This window comes from Grampus griseus (genome assembly GCF_964374135.1).
Source record: "Grampus griseus genome assembly, chromosome: 8".
NCBI lineage: Eukaryota > Metazoa > Chordata > Mammalia > Artiodactyla > Delphinidae > Grampus > Grampus griseus.
Window position 1 is genome coordinate 87,974,108 of NC_139002.1, and position 18,656 is coordinate 87,992,763.

Consider the following 18,656-nt stretch of genomic DNA (forward strand, 5'->3'; position numbering starts at 1 on the left):
GCCCGCTTGCACGGTGACTTTATGGCGGTCACCCAGCGTGATGTATTTTTTTTCTCTTGGCCGTTTTGTACCCTTCGGCCAACAAGAGGGGAGCCAGCCCGTGGCTGTGGATTTGTTCCCAGGTCTGCTCAGGCCCATCACCGTGACTCTCCACGTGTCTTCAGGCCTTTTTCTGTTGAGCTCCTGGGCACCGCCCGCTCCTTGACGTTCAGTCAGACAGTCCCCCTGCTCTCGGTGCCCAGGCAGCCTGATGGGCAGCTCTGTCTGATGGCAGGGAGCAGTTGGTCCTGAGGCAGAACATGGCACGTCTCCGCCACTCGCTGTCTGACATTAAAAGCCAAACTGGGGTTGTTCCCGGTTCCCTGGAATTGAGGACACCAGCCAGTCTGATGCTGGGAAGGGGCGAGGGAGAGAAGTCACGTGCCACCCACAGTCGGGGTGTGTTTCCAGGGTGCAGCAGTGACAGTGCAGGTGCTCGGATGCCCCCCTTCCCCATCAGTGCCGTCACTCAGGAGCACCTTCTGAGATGGGAATGGAGGTGAGGCACACACTTTGGCTCCGCTTCCCCATTTAGCCTTTTCTTCACAGTGTGCTGGCATGTTGGTTCTCGTGGTGACTTGAGGAAGAACCTGGGCGGCCGCCCTGACTTTGGGGACAGGCCTGGAGTAGCAGTTGGGACCCAGGCTCTGCCACTGCATTATCCAGGCCTGCCGAGATGCAGACGCCGGGACGGGATGAGGCGTCCCTGAGATTTCCTGGGGGTGGGGGCAGGGGAAGGCAGGGAGGACAGACATGGAGGTTGGGTACTTGTGGAAGGAGAGACGAAAGGAAGGAGGAAGAGGGGAAGGAGAAGAAGGGCAGGAAGAATCTCAGCTGCAGTGCAGGCCATGAATGGTTCCACCAGGACCACAGATGTCCCGGAGTGGAAGGCACCTGTTGGCAGCGTCCCAGGCCTCGCAGGGATGGGGGGTGGTCTCAGCATGCTCGCTGTGCCCGGTCGGTGGTGAGGGCAGCCCATGGCAGGCGTGGCTTTGGCCTGAGTGAGGCTGCGGGCCCAGCAGGGCAGAAGCTCCCATCATTTGTGCTCCCTGCCCCCGGAAAGCTGGTGGTGCATTTTCCTCACCTCCACGGCCACCGAGGAGCAGTGTTCGTGCATTCACGAATTCACAGACATTCATAGAGCACCTACTGTGCGCTCGGCACTTGCTGGCAGGGGCTGGGAGGGGGAGGGGGATGGTGAACAAGGACATCCCTGTCCTGGAAGAGGCCAAACGAAGACAGCTGAGGCGATGAAGCAGGGAACGGGATGTGACCCATGCTGGGAAAGGGGTACGTCCTGGGAGCTGGGATCCCGCAGGAGGGACCCCCAGTCTCACCTGGGGCATCCACAGAGTGTTCTGAGGGAAGCCGTCACCTAAGCTGAGACTGGGAGGTGAAGGGTGAGTTAACCCAGTAAGAGGTGGAGGAACTTGCAGGGAAAAGGAAAGCCGAACAGATGAGAGACAGGGCGCTGGGTATTCAGGTCTGCCCATGCTAATGCCTGTGCTGGTGGCGGGGAGGGCCAATTTTCAGGGGTGCCTAGAGAAGTAGGTGGTAGGCGGCAATCACGCGGGACCTTGTAAGCCAAGGGAAGGACGTGAGCTGTGTGCCTAGTGGTCAAGAGCCCGATGAGTGGGTCACATCAAGCTCTACCACTTCCTGGCTATGCGACCCTGGGCAAGTTACTTAACCTCTCCGTACCACTTAACCTCTCAGGTGCCGTGTCTGTGAAATGGGATAGAAGTAGTTCCCTTTCATGGGGTTCTGAAGATAAGACGGCTCTCTGTAAAGCTCTTACAAGTACCTGCCATTCAGCAAGTATCAGTTGTTCCTGCCATCGCTCCATGCTTTAAAAGTCCTGGTAAAACCGTCCCCAGTGCCTGCCAGCTGTTCTCAGTCACCAGACTTATCAGAACAACATGACTAGTGCATTTGCGGAATGGATGGAGGAGAGGTTGTGGGGTTATCTCCGTGGCTTGGCAGGAAGCTGCTCCACGTAATACGGCCAAAAACAAAAACAAAAAATGAGCAAAGAAACCTCAGTGACGAAGTTTTCCTTGAGTTTTCTCTTGAACAGCAGTTGAAGGGGGCTCTAAGCTGTTCTCCACTGGAGGTCCTGGTGTCTTAGGGACAGCCCTTACCCAGCGTTTCCTAAAGTGTGTTTTGTGCGTCACCCGACTCACTGTTAATGTAGATTTGGGGACAACTCAGAACCCACTGAAGCAGGATCCCTGAGACTGAGGCCCAGGAATCCGCCTCTTACCCAGCAGCCCAGGTGAGCCTTGTACCCACGACATTTTGAGACGTTCTTGTCCTATGATTTAACTAACAGTCTCATGAAGGGAAGAGGTTCCCGAGGACAAATCTTGCACTGTCAGCCTCTTTTCCTGTCAGGGGAGAAGGGATGCCCAAGCAGAGCCTCCCTCCTGAGAAGCCCAGGCAGGTAAGAAGCATCCCAGCTAGCGTGTTGGCCTCCAGCGCAGCACAGAACAGAGAGCACCCGCAGCGTGAGGGTGGCGTGCTGAGGGTCAGTGCTCTGCTGTGCTTTTGCGGTGCTTCCGTGCGTACTGCTTCCTAAAGAAAGCAGGTGGACGGCTAGTGCTATCCCAGCACTGCTCATGAAAGAAGAGCACTTTATCTGAGCCAGAAATGAAATTCCCAGCAAGAGGTGACCAGCATTTGGAAATCTCAACCAGAAACACCAGCGAGATTTCAATCCCCATTAACAGCGGGTGACTCTGAGAGGTGGGGTAATGGATAATTGCTCTCTTCTAACTTCTTATTTTGTACAGGAGACAGTGCATGGTGTGCTTCAGAGCACACAAGCCTGGCACAAGCCTGCCGGGGTTTGTCCTGGCGTCTCTGCATCCTGGGCAAGTTACTGAATCTCTCTGTTCCTCAGTTTCCTCATCTGTAAAATGGGGAATAATCAAATAGTATTGACCTCATAGAATTTAATTGTATTTTTACCAGTTAAGTGTTTAGACAGTGCTTGACACTTACTAAGCTCTTGAGGAGAATTAGCCATCATTAGTAATAATATCATCATGTTTACATACATGCAACGAGAGGTTTTTAGGTGATTAAAAAAAGTGTATAAAGAGAAAGGCTGCACGGGTCATAGAAGCTTATGTGTGAAGGGTCTAGAAAATCTGCCATAAGGACCAATAGGGATTTGTGAGGATCCAGCTCTTTGGTTTGGGGTCTCATTTTTTCATCTCTGTAGTGAAGGGTAAGACTTCCGTCAGTGTGTCAGCCTGTGCTTCTTGGAGTGCCAAGGGTCAGTGCAGGGGAGCAAAGGGGCCTTTGGACTGGAGCCGTTTTCTCTCTGAAAGCAAAGCAGCTGTACATCTCCCTCTCTTTTTAAATATCTGGTGGACTTTGCATCAGATTTCATTTTCACAGTGGGTCTGCGGTCAACAGACAACAAGAGTCGAATCCCCCTGGGCCAGATGCCTGAGAAGCGCCCCGCCGTTATTCGTCCTGCCTTGACATCTGCGATTCCAAAGGCAGCACGATAATTGTCCTTTTCCAGAACAAAACTCACTTCCAACGATCATAGCATGGGAGTTCTTTAAATAAAGAAGAAATATATTTCTTCTAATGAGCCCAGATCTGCTTCTGGAACTCTTTAATGGTGGCCGTGGGGTGCCCGAGGTGCTAATGAATTCCCTGTTTTTAGAACCGCTCAGGCTTCGGGTGACCTCAAGTTCCAGCTTCACTGATTGTTTGCTGTATGAGCGGGTGAGTCCCTCTGCCTGTCGAGGAGAGGATGTGAGGATGTAGGCAGAGTGCTTTAGCGCAGTGGTGGCTGGTGCCAGGGATGCCACTGCTCTGAGAATCAGAGGTGACTGGTGAACATCTGCTTGCGATTCTCATCCTGTGACCTTGGAAGGGTTGCTCAGACAGCAGAGCTGACCTGCCTTCCGATGCAGTTTCCAGGCGATCTTCCTTCAGGGCTGTTGACTTTGCCTGTGGGCCATGAGCCGTTAGGAGACAGGCTCTTACAGTTCCTGTAGGGGCTGCCTGGAATCATTGTACGAGCACCTTCCAGAAGTCGTGGGTCCCTCTTTACAACAGCTATGGTCAGCCTCGCCCACAGTCATGGCCGTGGATGTGGTTCCTGTGGAGTCCATCAAGGCCACAGTCTTCCCATTTCTCTGCAGGGCGTGTTTCAGAAAACATAAACCGTGGATAGTATAATCATGCTGTGATGCAAACCAAATCTTGGCAAGTGTGAACGACAATGAAAACGATACACATGTGGGACTCACTTTCCCTGTGCTTTCTCTTGAACGTTCCAGTTCTTGTGCCAGGTTTTCCCGCCACGTTCTGCATTTCAAAAATATTTTGTTTTTCATTCCAGACAGTGGGAGTACGAAGGCAGATTTGTTTCATCACTTAATTTGCTAATTCTGCCAGGCTTTTTCTCCCACCGATTAGCGGTCCTCCTTAAAGTGTTATATTGAAGGCTGGCCTTTAGGAGAATTAGAGAGGAGCAGAATCATATTTACCCTGTCTGTGTATGGCTACAGAGGACATGACTAACATCAAAAGAAAAGAAGCAGTTTAGAAAACCAAACAGTGCTTCCGTGAGTGGTTTCTAGGGTAGGCTGGTAGGCTGCAGCTGAGCAGGGTAGGGGAGCAGATCCGTCTTTGTTCTTGACCCTACATGGAACTTAAGGCATGTGATGTTACTTTTCTGAGCCTTCTCTTCCTTCTAAGTAGAAACCTGCCCTCTGGCTTCTGCCCAGAGATATTAGTTATTTACAGGATTGACATGACCCAGTTTTTTTTTGCCTCCCTTTGATGGAAGTGTAGAACTGGAAAACACCAGCAGAAGCTGCTGCTTAAGAAGAATGATGGATGGATAGATGAATGGATGAATGGATCAGTGGGTGGTTGGATAAAAACAGGGATCTCTCATTCTATAACCACATCCCTGTTCAGAAGCCTTCCCGTCTTCCTCCCCAGGCTATATAGAGGCCCCTTGTCCCTGTTACCATAGCCCTTTTCTACCTTACACTTGTAAACAAGCAGATACAGTAAAGGCCATTAGGTACCGTCTTCCAGGTGACATTAGAAGCTTCAGGACAGCCAAGAAAGACCCTGCATACACCGTGATCCCTGTCATTCCCACACCAAACCGTGTGCCAGCTCCTGGCACATGAAGGATGCTCAGTACACAGTTCTGAGTGAACCAGTGAACACACCTTCGCTTGCCTTCTTGTATCCTTCTCACACTGCTGCTCTCTCAGAGCTGGTTTTCTCCTACCAGGGAGCCAGATGGGATTGCTAAGCAGGGACAGGAATCCTCCCACCAGTAACACTCTCTCTCTCTCTCTCTCTCTCTCTCCCTCCCTCTCCCTCTCTCCCTCAAGAAGTTCAGAGGGGTCACCTGATGGATTTGCTTTAACAGCCTGGCCTCACCTCCTCCTTCTCTGCATCCCCCATCCTAACTCCTCCTTGTTAATGAGTCATTCTTCTGAGGGTACATATTCCTCCAAGCCCTCTCCTTTCTCTCTGGGCCCCAAGGGATGTGGCCTCTAGGACAGCCCTGCCTTTCTCTCTCTTTCTAAGCCTTTGCGTAGACACCTGTTATCATCAGCTCATTGGATCCTGCTACTTTGCTGGGATTTGAAGACCAGAGGCAGGGGCTGGTGAGGACTTCCATATGCAGCAACAGAGGGCTCCTGGCGGCTTCAGCAACTGCTCCGTCTAATTCCAGGCCTATAGGGGCACTGTGCTTAGCACAGCCCCAGGGGCGTGGCAGAAGCACTCTGGCTTTCCTGGGCTTTAGTATTCTCATCTGTAAAACGACTTGATCGTCCCCATGCCCCCTTCAACTACAGATGTCTACGATTTAAAATAGAATGTTCTCCTCCCTGTGAAAATACAGAAGGGTTTTCTGGCATCTGGGCATACACACGGAGGAATGGATTTAGGCCGGTTTAGGCTTAGGGGGAATGGTGGAGACCCCAAGTGAGCATGTAGTGTAGGGGCTCTGGGGTCAGACCATGGAACTTATAACTGTGTACCAGGCACCGTGCCCAGTGCTGTCTGGATGATCTCATTCACTTCTTACCATTGCTCCCCCCTCCAAGTAAGTCCTATTAGTATCCCCGTTTTACAAATGAGGACTGTGGCTTAGAGACTTAAGAAATGGGCTAAGGCACTTGGGTGGCCCAGCTGAGTTTTGAAAGCAGACCTTGAGGCTTGAGTGAGCTGATGGACCACTCTGCTGTGCTGCCCCCTGTAGTTAAGTGCGTGCCGTGCGGCTCTGTACAGGGAGGTTTTCAGGGTTCAGACAGAGCTCCTGGCCTCCCTTGCAGAGGGAGTGCAAACTGAATGTCCTGTACAACACGTTCCCATCCTGCAAAAGAGGATAACATTTTAAGTGTTTGCCATCATGCCTGCCGTTGTTCTGGAAGGCGTAGCAGGGTCTTGAAGCGTCAGAACCCGTACGGGAGTTCCATCAGCATCTCTTGCTATCTTTTGTAACAGTCAGCAGCAGGGAAGTCTCAGGACACTCTGCACTAGATGCGTGTGCGTGAGGGTGCCGGGGTACCTTTCCCCACATCCCCAAGACCCTCCCTCCATTCCAGTCCAGAACTTCTCAAACATTCTATGTACTGGAAAGGCATGGGCATCTTGGTAAAATACAGATTCTGATTCAGTGGGACTGGGGCGAGGCTGATTGAATTTCTAGCTGATTGTCTGAATCTCTAATAAGCCCCCAGGAAGTTGCCCATACTGTTGGTCTGAAGTCTGCACTTGGAGCAGAGAGGGTCCGTGGGTCCCAGGCTGCATGTATCAGAATGACCCAGAGTCCTCGGTAAACAGCTCCCCAGGACCTTCATGGGAGAGTCCCAACGAGCAGGTCTAGGATGGGTCCCAGAAGCTACAGGTGTTCCCAGGACCACACTATGAGAAACACTGCCCAACTCAGAGGTCATTAGCCTCTGTGGTCATTGGGGTTCCCGGGGATTGAGGCCACCTGGGGAAAGATTGGTTCATGGGCCTTGGGTCTTATTTTTCCAGGTGAGTCTGACCCGCTGCTCCGCACTCAGGTCCGGGACCTACTTATCTTCAGTCTCTCCCCTGGCCCCAAACTCTCCCTCTAGCTAGAGTCCTGCCAGCCCCTGCTCTGTCCTTCTCCTCTGTTGTGTCTGGTTTGTGCCTCTTCGGCCGTCTGCAGTCTGACCTTTGCATCCGCCACAGGAGTAAATTTGCTCTGGGGAAGATGAGGAAGCTCCTAGTTGCCGGATCCAGCAGGTGTCAACATCGGATCCTCCCTGACCTCCGAGCAGCGAGCGGCGTTCAACATCGTCATTGACCGCGTCCTCCACTTCCCTCCTTTGCTCACTGGGGTTCCACCCCCTGTCTCCTGGCTGCCCTTCTCCCTTGCAGAGAGCCGCTGAGTCTGCTTCTCTGCACCATCATTCACCTGAAAATGAATCCCTTCCTTCCCATCTCATACATCCTCCCTTGGTGATCTCATTCACTCCCATAAACTGGTGATGCCCAAATATTTATTTCCTGAATGATGTTTTTAAAACCGCACATCAGGTCATGTTACTGCTCTCTGACTTAAAATGGGAGGCAGAGGACTCTGGAGCCGCCAGCCTGGGCTCAGACCCTGGTCCGGCCACTTGCCAGCCAAGGAATCTTGTGCAGGTCATTGAACTTGCTTAGCTGCAGTTTTCCTATCTGGAGGCTGGGATAAAGGGCCTCTTGGAGGGGGAGTACCCGGTTATACTGTGGGCGCTCACAGATGCTGCTTTGAGTCTGCTTTCATCGTTAGGAATAAGGAATGTGAATAATACCAGCAGCCTCCAGCAGTTCCCAGATCACCCGTGGAATCAAGTGAGACTCTGAAGTGTCTCTGGCCTGACCCTTCCTTCCCTCCTACACTCCTCCCCACCTCCCTTCTCACACCCCTGTGCCTTTGCACATGCTCTTCCCTTCACAGCCTTGGAGCCCCCAAGGAGCTCCCCTGGGAACGAAGGGCCGTGCTTTCCTTCGTGCTTCTGCCCAGTCTCAGGGGTTCCTCTGATGCATGAGACCTCCTGTACTGACTGGACTTGCTTGTATGTCTGTGTCCTCATCAGACCCTTTCAGTCACGGCTGCATCCCTGGCATTGGGTACGGCCGACACTCGCCATGGCCTGTGATGCTCATTGTGGAATGAATGAATGTTCGAGTGACAGTGAAATCAAGAGCAGGCCCCGTGGCGTGGAGGGCAAACCCTCAGAGTGTGTGAGATTATCTTACCTCGTTATGGACGAAAACTTAGAAATCACCCTTGGGGCCCCTCTTTTACCAGCGGCCCCGTCTCCCTAACCTAGTCTATCAGCAAGCCCTGTCAGCTCTGCCTCTAAAGCAGTGGATCTCAACCAGGGTGATTTTGAACCCCAGGGTCGATGTCTTGGGGGTGTTTTTGGTTGTCACAACTGGGATTGCTCCTGGCATCTAGTGGGTAGAGGTCAGGGACGCTGTGAGACATCCAACAGTGCAGAGGACAGCACCCCCTGCAAAGAATTCTCCAGCCCAAATGTCAATAGTGCCGAGGTTGAGACATCCTGGTCTAGAAGCTTCTGGTTCTGTTCACGGCTCTCCATCTTCCCCGCTCCCACAGTAGCCCAAGGCACTCCTGTCACCCCTAGGGTGGTCCTCCTGCCTTGGCCTTCACAGCCTCAATCCATTTTCCACCAGGCAGCTGGGTGATCATTTACAAAGATACATCAAATAAGATCACTCCCCTGTGACACTCCCCATCACACTTGGAATCAAACCCCGACCCCTTAGCCAGGCTGGGGAAGCCCTCCCTGACCTGGCTCCTGCTTCCTCCCACTCATTGCACCTCCGTCCCCGCAGCACTCTGCCCCGGCTCCACCCTTCTGACCTTCTTCCGGTTCCGGGTTCTTTTCCGGTCTTCGGTGTATCCTTCAGATGTTCTCTCTGCCTCGGCAGCTCTGTGGCTTCTTCTTGTCATTGAGATGTCACTGTAATTGCTTCTGCCTCAAATATTCCTTTCCTGATGACCCCAACGACCCAGGCAGTCACTCCTATCACACTGCCTTACATCTTCCTATAGCACCATCTGGTTTTGCTGTTTGTTTGTTAGAGCTCCCGTGCCTGGTGTAGGGCTGCGTCCATCCGTGCTTAGAACAACGCCTGGCACATAAACAGGTATCGATAAACTGAGATGGGAGTAGGAACAATAGTAATAGCTTATATAGAGGAGCTTAAGAATTGCTCTAAGGGATTTACATTGAATCCCCACATCATCTCCATTTTATAGGTGAGGAAACCGAGGCACCAGAAATTTATGTAACTGGTGAAAGATCTTGTAGCTAGAAAGTGGCCTAGCTGGGATTTGAACTTAAGGAGTCTGACTCCAGAATCTTAATCACTCTTCATCACTCCACCACACTGCTTGTTGAGGAAATGAATGTGGAATAAGGATGATGCATTCACACCCATTCTTCCTGAGCGTGTGATGGTAGGGCAGTCTTTGCAGGACTGGAATTTTGTCTTATCTGGCCTCGGGTGTTGTGACTGTCTCATTTTTGTGACTCACTGATGTCTGGGTTATGAGGAGAGAGCACCCAAAATCTCTTTTCTCATGAATGGTTAGCTTTTAATGTTCCGGACCCTTCTCTCCACACTCACCACCGATCTTGTTTCCTTCATTGTTTTGGCCACTAGGAAACTCATACTAAAATTTGAGCTCTGTTGCTCATAATTGTATGATACTTTATGGAACGCGTTCTGTCTATTACCTTCTTTTCTTCTGTTTTCCTCCACAATATCCCATTTTCCTCATTTTTAACTGATTTCCTTTCCTAAGCCAACTCAATCTAAGAATTGAGATGGAGCAAAAACAAACAAATATATGTGGAAAGCGTTTCCCTGGACAAGTTACTTAGTCTGTCTGATTCTCAGTGTTCTCTGTACAGTGTTGGTAATCATTCCTGCCTCATGTTTTTTGGTGGAGTGGAGCTGGAGTAAAGTCCACGAAAGCCCAGGGCACACAGTAAGCATTTAGTGTTATTTTCTTATCTTCTTCCCTCACTTATGAGGGAATCTCGTGCTGGTCCCTGGCCTAGTGGAGGTGATGGAAGGCACTGAGTGGTTTAATCTGTCTTATCAAGTCACTCCTTTCCACTACTAACTGGTGGGCTCCATTACAGAGATGCACAGCAAATGACAGGCTATTAGCTTGTCCTGTTTTTGGTGGCTGTTTCCACTACAGTAAATTGGTTTTTGAGCGGCAGAAAGATATTAGGTCTAGTAGGTGGAAGAGACTCCACCACTGTGCAGTGGGCTTGTATATAAAGTCTAGCCTGACAAATAGAAAGCATTTACTGGAAAGAAAATGAGTCAGGTTCCCAGGAACTTTTTATTACTATGGAAACAGGGTATTTAGCCAGTCCTGCTTTGGCTGGTGTATACTATAGTAGTGAGGAATGTCAACTGTTATGTCTCAATGGCTTATTAGCTCATAAAATGTCCCAGTTTACATACTAATTGTTGCTGGAGAAAATAACCCTATTTTATTTTATTTATTTCTTTCTAACATCTTTATTGGAATATAATTGCTTTACAATGGTGTGTAAGTTTCTGCTTTATAACAAAGTGAATCAGCTATACATATACACATATCCCCATGTCTCCTTCCTCTTGCGTCTCCCTCCCACCCTCCCTATCCCACCCCTCTAGGTCACAAAGCACCAAGCTGATCTCCCTGTGCTACGCGGCTGCTTCCCACTAGCTATCTGTTTTACATTTGGTAGTGTATACAAGTCCATGCCACTCTCTCACTTCGCCCCAGTTTACCCTTCCCCCTCCGCGTGTCCTCAAGTCCATTCTCTACGTCTGAGTCTTTATTCCTGTCCTGCCCCTAGGTTCTTCATAACCATTTTTTTTTAACCCTATTTTAAAATGACCCAGTCACCCATTTCTTGGTACTAAGCCACTTTGGGGCTTTAACAAAAAACAGTAATTATAGTAATGAAAGCCCTTAACCTTACTGGTGCCAGGCAGCTTCTCACTGAATCCTCACAACCACATTGTAAGGTCATTTCATCATCCCATTTTACAGATGAGGGAGTTAAAGTCCAGGGTAGTTAAAGTCCAGGATAATGCCCAAGGTCACGGTTCTGGGAAGGGGTGGAACCAGGATGTGGATCCAGGTCTGATTCCTAATCCTTTATCCTTTACTATTAGTATAGGGTTTTTTCTTTCTTTAAATCAGAAGAGGCAAAAATTCAAGAGTATTGACCTTTGCCTAGCATAGGGGTCTTCCACCTTGAAACTGTTGACGTTTGGGGGCCAGATAATTATTTATTTGTTGGGAGGGCTGTCCTGTGTATTTTAGGATATTTAGCAGCGTCCCTGCTCTGCCTACTAGATGCCTGTAGTACTCATCTCCCCCTGGTCCATCTCCCCCAGTATTGCCACACGTTGCCTGGGGAGCAGAGCAGAAGAGCCAGGGAGGAATTTGGCCAATTTCGTACCTTCCTGGAAAAGAGCAACTCTTCCATCTCTGATGTCACCAACCCTCCTAGATTTCAGGAGTTCTTAGGAAGTTTTGTTTCTTTATTTAGTGGTATTCAGAGAGCTGTGCCACTCATTGCCAAGATCTAATTTTAGAACATTTTCATCGCCCCCAGAAGAAACCTTCTGTTATTGATTTCTAATTTCATTCCATTGTGACTGGACAACGCGCGTGGTATGATTTCACTCCTGTTAAGTGTAGTGAGGTGTGTTCTGTGGCCTCACAGTTGGGATTCCCTGGAGGATGTTTCATGTGCCCCTGAGGAGAAGTGTGTTCTGCGTTGTCGGGTGGAGAGTTCTGTGGTGAAGTCTGAGGTCTCAGTGTATTCAGTGTCGTTTGTGCCTCCTGTTTCCTTGTTGATCCTCAGTATTGTTATTCTATCCATTCTTGAAAATGGGGTATTGAAGTCTCCAACTCTTATTATTTAAATGTCTGTTTCTCCTTTCAATTCTGTCAGTTCTTTTTTTTTTTTTGGCAGTACGCGGGCCTCTCACCGCTGTGGCCTCTCCCGGTGCGGAGCACAGGCTCCGGACGCCCGGGCTCAGCGGCCATGGCTCACGGGCCCAGCCGCTCCGTGGCACGTGGAATCTTCCCAGACCGGGGCACGAACCCGTGTCCCCTGCATCGGCAGGCGGACTCTCAACCACTGCGCCACCAGGGAAGCCCTGTCAGTTCTTGTTTCATGTATTTTGCGGCTCTGTTTTTAGGTGCATATATTATGTCTTCCTGATAGTTTGACCATTTCTTTGTCTTTAGGAACATTTTTTGTCTTAAATTCTGTTTATTTGTCTGATATGAGTATTGTCACTCCAGCTCTCTTGATTTGGGGTCGTTTTGTTTTTTAAACCCTCCTGGATTATTCTAATGTGCAGTCAGGATTGAGTGTCCCTGCTCTTTGAAGATAAATTAGAAGCTGAGGATTGATGTTTTGTCTTTAAAGTCAGCCCAGGGCTACCAAGAGATGATATCCATGGGATTATGTGATTCCTCTGACTGGTGTTGAAAGCATCATAGAAACCTCTGGATGCCTCGGTGAAAACCTTCCCTGGAGCAAGATTTTTGTGGTGGGTTAAGTACTGTTATTTTGGAAACAGTTGTTTTCAGGTTACCTCATGACAGAGGTCAGCCTGCCAGAGCAGCTAGAGGCCACCTCTCTGTCTGTGCCCTGTTGACACCACCCAACAAAGGGTTACGCCTGCCTTCTCTGAATGAAAGTCCTGTTATCTGTGGGTATCACCGCGTTTAATCCTCACATCATAGGCCTTGCTCTGGGGCTCTCTGCAGGTGCTGTAGCAACAATTAAGGAGACAGACTCTGAGTTCCAAGGTTGCTCTGTAGCTGTGGGTATGTGGGGAGAGGACGGGCAAGTAAGAAGGACCGTCAGGCATTTCTTGGACGCTAATCAGAAATGAGCTTTCTCTTCACAAGTCTGAAGGTAAAGCATATGCACAGAAATGAGGGTGTTTTAAGAAGGGAAACCTCACAGTTTGTCAGGGGCCCAGAGAGCAGGCAAGGGTGAAGGCTCTGAAAAGTAAAACCTTCTTTAGGCAAAGATGACCCTCATCGCCCAGCAAGATGGAAGGTGGTGTAGAACGGATTCTTCATTATTCGTTTTTATTCAAACTGAAAACTATCTTTGATTCTCCCATCCCCTGACTTTTTTTTTCCTTTTTACATTTTCTTTTCATTTCTTAGGAGTTGTCCCTTGGATATCACCTTTCATAGAGCTGCTGATGCCTTTTTTGAAGTATTCTTTTTAAGGTGGAAACCATTCTGTTCTATCTGTGTCTGTTCCCACATCTGTTCTTAATCCCAGGGACTCCGATCCCTTGTCAGGAAGGTTTTCTTCCAAGCACTGAAAGGCCTCTGGAGGCTAAGTTATCTGACCCACATTTATTTATTACCATTTTAGAGGGTTTTTTCCTCTCAACATTTGTCTCTAGGAGAATCAGTTGGGGATGTCTTGGTTTCCTGCTTATAGGTCCTCTGGAATTTGCATTCCAGTACCTAAGCACACAAACAAATGTACCTTCACACACATATGTACGTGCGTTACACATAGCCAGAATAAGTAACCTGAATAAACCTTAAGGTTATAAAATAATGTCCTAATCCCCAACTTGCTAACTTGTTTTCCTTTTTACTGTCATTTTAAATAAGATTATTTAAACGGCAGTGGCAGGCACTTTGAATTCCCTGATCACTTATAGTGACTTTTTCCCCTAAAAGCCCAAAGAATATTGTAGACTTGGCTCTCTTTCGTTCTTCCAGGGCTTTTTGGGAGTGAGGAGGATATTTCCTTGACTTACAGAGCCTCGTAATATCCTTGTGAGTCCATAAAAATTTTCTTTATAAAAAACAAATCTCACATGCCACTTTTTTTTATAGATGTCTGCTGGCTCCCAGGATAAGTGTCCAAACTCCTGCCTGTCTGTCTTTCAGCCTTACCTTCTGCCACATTCTGTGTTCTGGATACCCTAACTTCTCCCAGGTCTCTGTATAAAGCACACGCTGTCACAGTTCACATCATTCATTTTGCCTGGAATGCCTTTCCTTTTCTTTTTCAGCCACACACTTCTCCTGATTCTTCATACCCAAATAAAATAGCACTGCGTTGTACCGTGTGCCCTGGTCTCCCAGGCTGCATGGGCTGTGCTCTTTTTCAAAGTTTGTCTCGCACTCTGGCCATCCCCCACGTATTTTTTTTTTTTATTAAAATGTAGTTGATTCACAATGTTTCAGGTGTACAGCAAAGTGATTCAGTTATATGTGTATATGTATGTATATTCTTTTTCAGATTCTTTTCCCTTATAGGTTATTATAAGATATTGGAATATAGTTCCCCGTGCCTTATAGTAGGTCTTCGTTGTTTATCTGTTTTATATATAGTGTGGTGTGTGTCCATCACCCACATATTGATTGAGCATGCGCTGCTGGGCAGAAACTGTTTGAAAATAATAATAGTAACTAATAACTTTAATAATAATAACTAATACTGTGTGATAATACTCTATAATACTATCTAACACTAAATACTATATACTACCGTATTTATAGTATAATATCAAATAGTAGTAGCTAATATGTAATATATATGATAGTAGCTAGTACAGTATGAACTATCATAGGTAATAGTGGGTTTCAGAGAAAGTCCTAAGCAATTATTATCTTGTCTCATTTAATCCCCAGAGCAACCCAACAAGGGAGGTACTGTTCATATCACCGTTTCCTGCTAAGGAAATGGAGGCAGAGAGGTGAAATAACTTTCAGTACATCACATAGCCAGTAAGTGGTCCCAAAGCACTTGGTTCAATATTTGAACCCAGGCAGGCTGACATGCAACCCTGCATTAACTATATAATAGAGTGTTGAAAGGTAAATGTTTATACAGCTTATATAGTTCTTGTACCTTATTGCAATTATCCATTTATTGTCCTTTTTTCCCCTTCCTCTGGGCCTGGTGTCCCTTAGTGGGGCTTCTTGCGAGCAGAAGTTATGTTAACCCCACACTCGGTCCTACGTGTGCTGTAAAGAGACTCTGAGAAGTAACGTTAATGGAACCAGCAACTGAAGAGTAAGGCCTGGGGCGCAGTGGTTAAGAATCCGCCTGCCAATGCAGGGGACACGGGTTCGAGCCCTGGTCCAGGAAGATCCCACATGCTGCGGAGCAACTAAGCCCGTGCGCCACAACTACTGAGCCTGTGCTCTAGAGCCCACGAGCCACAACTACTGAGCCCATGTGCCACAACTACTGAAGCCCGTGCACCTAGAGCCTGTGCTCTGCAACAAGAGAAGCCACCACAATGAGAAGCCCGCGCTCTGCAACAAAGAGTAACTCCTGCTTGCCGCAACTAGAGAAAGCCCATGCACAGCCACGAAGACCCAACGCAGCCAAAATAAATAAATTGATTTATTTAAAAAAAAATTGAAAATCTTAAAAAAAAAGCCAAAACAGTAAGGCCTTAGATAGCATAAACATTTCATTGGTTTCCACTTCATTTTTCTCAGGACCGTCCATATATGTGAAGAAGAGCAGTTTGTAGAACTGTGAATCGTGTTAGGGACAGGAGAATATTATCGGATTCCTACTAGATGTCAAACATTATGCTGTATTCTCTGCATGTAAAATCTCACATTGAAGTCTGTGCTGTCTTTATGCCCCCTTTACAGATGGGGATACTGAGGCCAGTGGCGTTTAAGTGGCTTGTCCAAGGTCTCAGCTGTCATGTGGCAGAACTGGGGTAGAAACCCAGTGGAAATGTTCTCTACCCGAAACCCTTCTTACCTCTTAGCCCAAAGGCTCTAGGCCTCCTATTCTTATTATAAAAGAGGAGATGTTTAGAAAGAATTTTCTGCTTGAATTTTCTCGCAAAGCTGTTTCAACTAGATGCCTTCTTTCTATATTTATATTCCAGTTAGCATGTGGTCTTTTGCTCTCTTCACTCCCCAGTGTGTATCTCTGAAACAGCCAAGATGACATTTTCAGAATCATACACTGCAATATTTGATCAGTGAACTGGTGGAGTCCACTCCAGTAGTCATGTGGAGGTGAACTGCTGGAACAGGCGAAGGGCTTTTTTGCTCAAGCAAAAATAATGAATTTGCAGAGGCTTGGATTCCCAGGCCTGGATCTGGCTTGCCGGGCTGTTTGTCATCTGCATTTGGACCACAATGAAAGGCCTGTTTCTTTCCCTCCCAGACTTCTTAGAGAATCCAGGGATATGCTGCTTTTTAAAAAGTCTGTTATTTTTATAAGGCTCTTTTTGCTTTCTTGCCCCCAACCATGAAGTCATCTTTGACTTTTAAAAGGAACCAGTTTGACTTTTTACAGAATGAACCAGGGGACTGACTACAGTAGCAATTTCAGATCCGTTATGTTCTGTAAAGTTTTTAGCCAGTGATGGCCGCATGTGATATTCACTTTGGGGGTCGGGGATGTGCACGATGATTCAAATTATGTGAATTTTATAATTTGATGTTTTTTCTAATTTATACTTTAATTCCCACAACTTTAATATGAGTGGAATGCTACCTAGCTCGTAGCACATTTCTTATGAGAAATAGGGTTTTACATTTTTTTAATTAAAGAAACGATACTGGGTGCTTTTACTGATACGAGAAGCAAGTTCATACTGACCCCCTTGCATTTCTTCCATTACCACATTGTTCCCGCCTTTGCACATGCTGTTCCCTCTGCTTGGAACAGCCTTCTCTCCGCAATCCCACCAGCACCGAAGGTTCATCCATGGCACAGCTGTCTCGTTTGTATCCTCGTTCTTTGAGGTATGACAGAGTTGGTGGATTAATATTAGTGGAATGAATAACTAAATGAGCAAGGCCTCAGACTGCCTAAGCGTCCATTGATTTGCACCTGAGCTATGTGTATGGCGTCCCTGCAGAGGCTAACTTTCCTTTGAGAAGGCTTTTCTGACGTCAGCCTCCTCCCCAATTTGAGATTAGGTGTACTCTAGCTCCCCCATCAGAGCACTCATGGCACTGCATGCAGAGGCTCGTTTACCAGCCTGCGTCCTCCCTATCAGTTAGGGAGCGCGGTTGAATCACCACACAACTGACTCAGGGCCTGACAGATAGTAGGATGCTCAGAAATATTTTGTTCTTTGCCAAGAAAGGGCAGTAAAAAAAATGTTGGCCCCTTGAACCCTATTTTGTACTGTGCACAGGTAAAGTGTAAATCCTTAAAAAGTGGACAGACCTGGTTAAGAGTTTTAGTTTTAGAAGGGTCTGATTGCTGGGACAGCAACCATTTGAATATGAGCCCACAGCTTTTTACGTAAAGCTGAGTTATTTTGTATCTTGCACACGATCGGGGGAAGAACAGAGAAACTGTTGAAATAGGGAAAGAGCATGGAGAGGCCTGTGGTTTTGTTGTGGGTATTCTTCTCGTGGTAAGTACACCATCTGGGATGGGTTAGACTTGACTCGAGGGAATGATGGTCAGAGCAGGTCCCACACTGGCCCTGTAGCCAGAATTCTTGGAGTGGCAGCTGGTCTGTGCAGTGGCAACATCAGGAACAAAGGAATGATGAGGTCCCTTGCTCTCTGGGCATAGACATAGGTGGAATCTGCCCAAGAAGGGTGTTCACACTTTAATGTTCATTGGAATTCGCCGTGGGCTTAATAAAGATGCAGATTCCCCTAGGGGAGCGGCCCAGGAGTCTGCATTTTACAAGCATCCCTGGGGATTCTGCTGTAGGTGGATCACTGGTCTGCCCTTCATGAAACAGTGCTTTACAAGATGGGAAATTCTGGAGAAATATTGGTAAGCGGGACGGTCCGTGGAGCGAGAAACTGTCGTTTGTCAGGTCCCTTAGACAGAGGGGAGAGTGCAGTCTGGGAAAGTCGGCTCAAGGAGCAGCTCCCGGAAGGAGGGACACTTTGCATTAGCCCGTGATTATTGTACCCCAGGGAAACCAGCTCCAGCCAAGGCTGATGCTCTGCGCCCAGTGCCAACTTAGAAAGAGAAAAAAAGAGTCATGGTTTCCTTGACTGGATAGGAATGTCGCCTACTCTGTGAAGTAATGAAATACACATGTAAAAATGAAGAGAGACAGAGACAGATGGAGCATAATAGAGCACCAGCAGCAGTGAAGGACCAACGGAACACACACGCAGAGGAACCGGGGGGTGTTCTCAGCCTGCTTCTAGGAACGTCATCGCCAGCAGGGGAGAATCAGCCCTCCTCGGACCGTCCTGGGCTGGAGGCTTTTCCCGTAGTCATCTGTGGCCAGAAGACAGTACCACTTCCTCAGGAAGGAGGCACTTGATGATCAAAAAGATGCCAAAATAGCAAATATGCATATCATTTGACCTAGCTGTTTTATCTTAAAGAGATTTTGTTCAAGTGGGGAAAATAATGTATGCATCTGCACGAGCATCGTTTATTGAAAACATCCTAAATGTCCATCAGTAATGGGACTTATAGGTACATAAGATGCAGTAAAATTACCCTTAGCTATTAAAAGTGATGGTATGGGGCTTCCCTGATGGCGCAGTGGTTGACAGTCTGCCTGCCGATGCAGGGGACACGGGTTCG

At 48.0% G+C, this 18,656-nt stretch overlaps 1 protein-coding gene across 3 annotated transcripts in view; it reads left to right on the forward strand.

Moving 5' to 3' along the window:
- The window catches only part of LDLRAD3 (low density lipoprotein receptor class A domain containing 3), a gene marked incomplete at both ends in the record, with an annotated part of 253,970 nt that overhangs the window by 93,299 nt on the left and 142,015 nt on the right, over positions 1-18,656 (forward strand). The gene's annotated exons all lie outside the window — the stretch shown is intronic.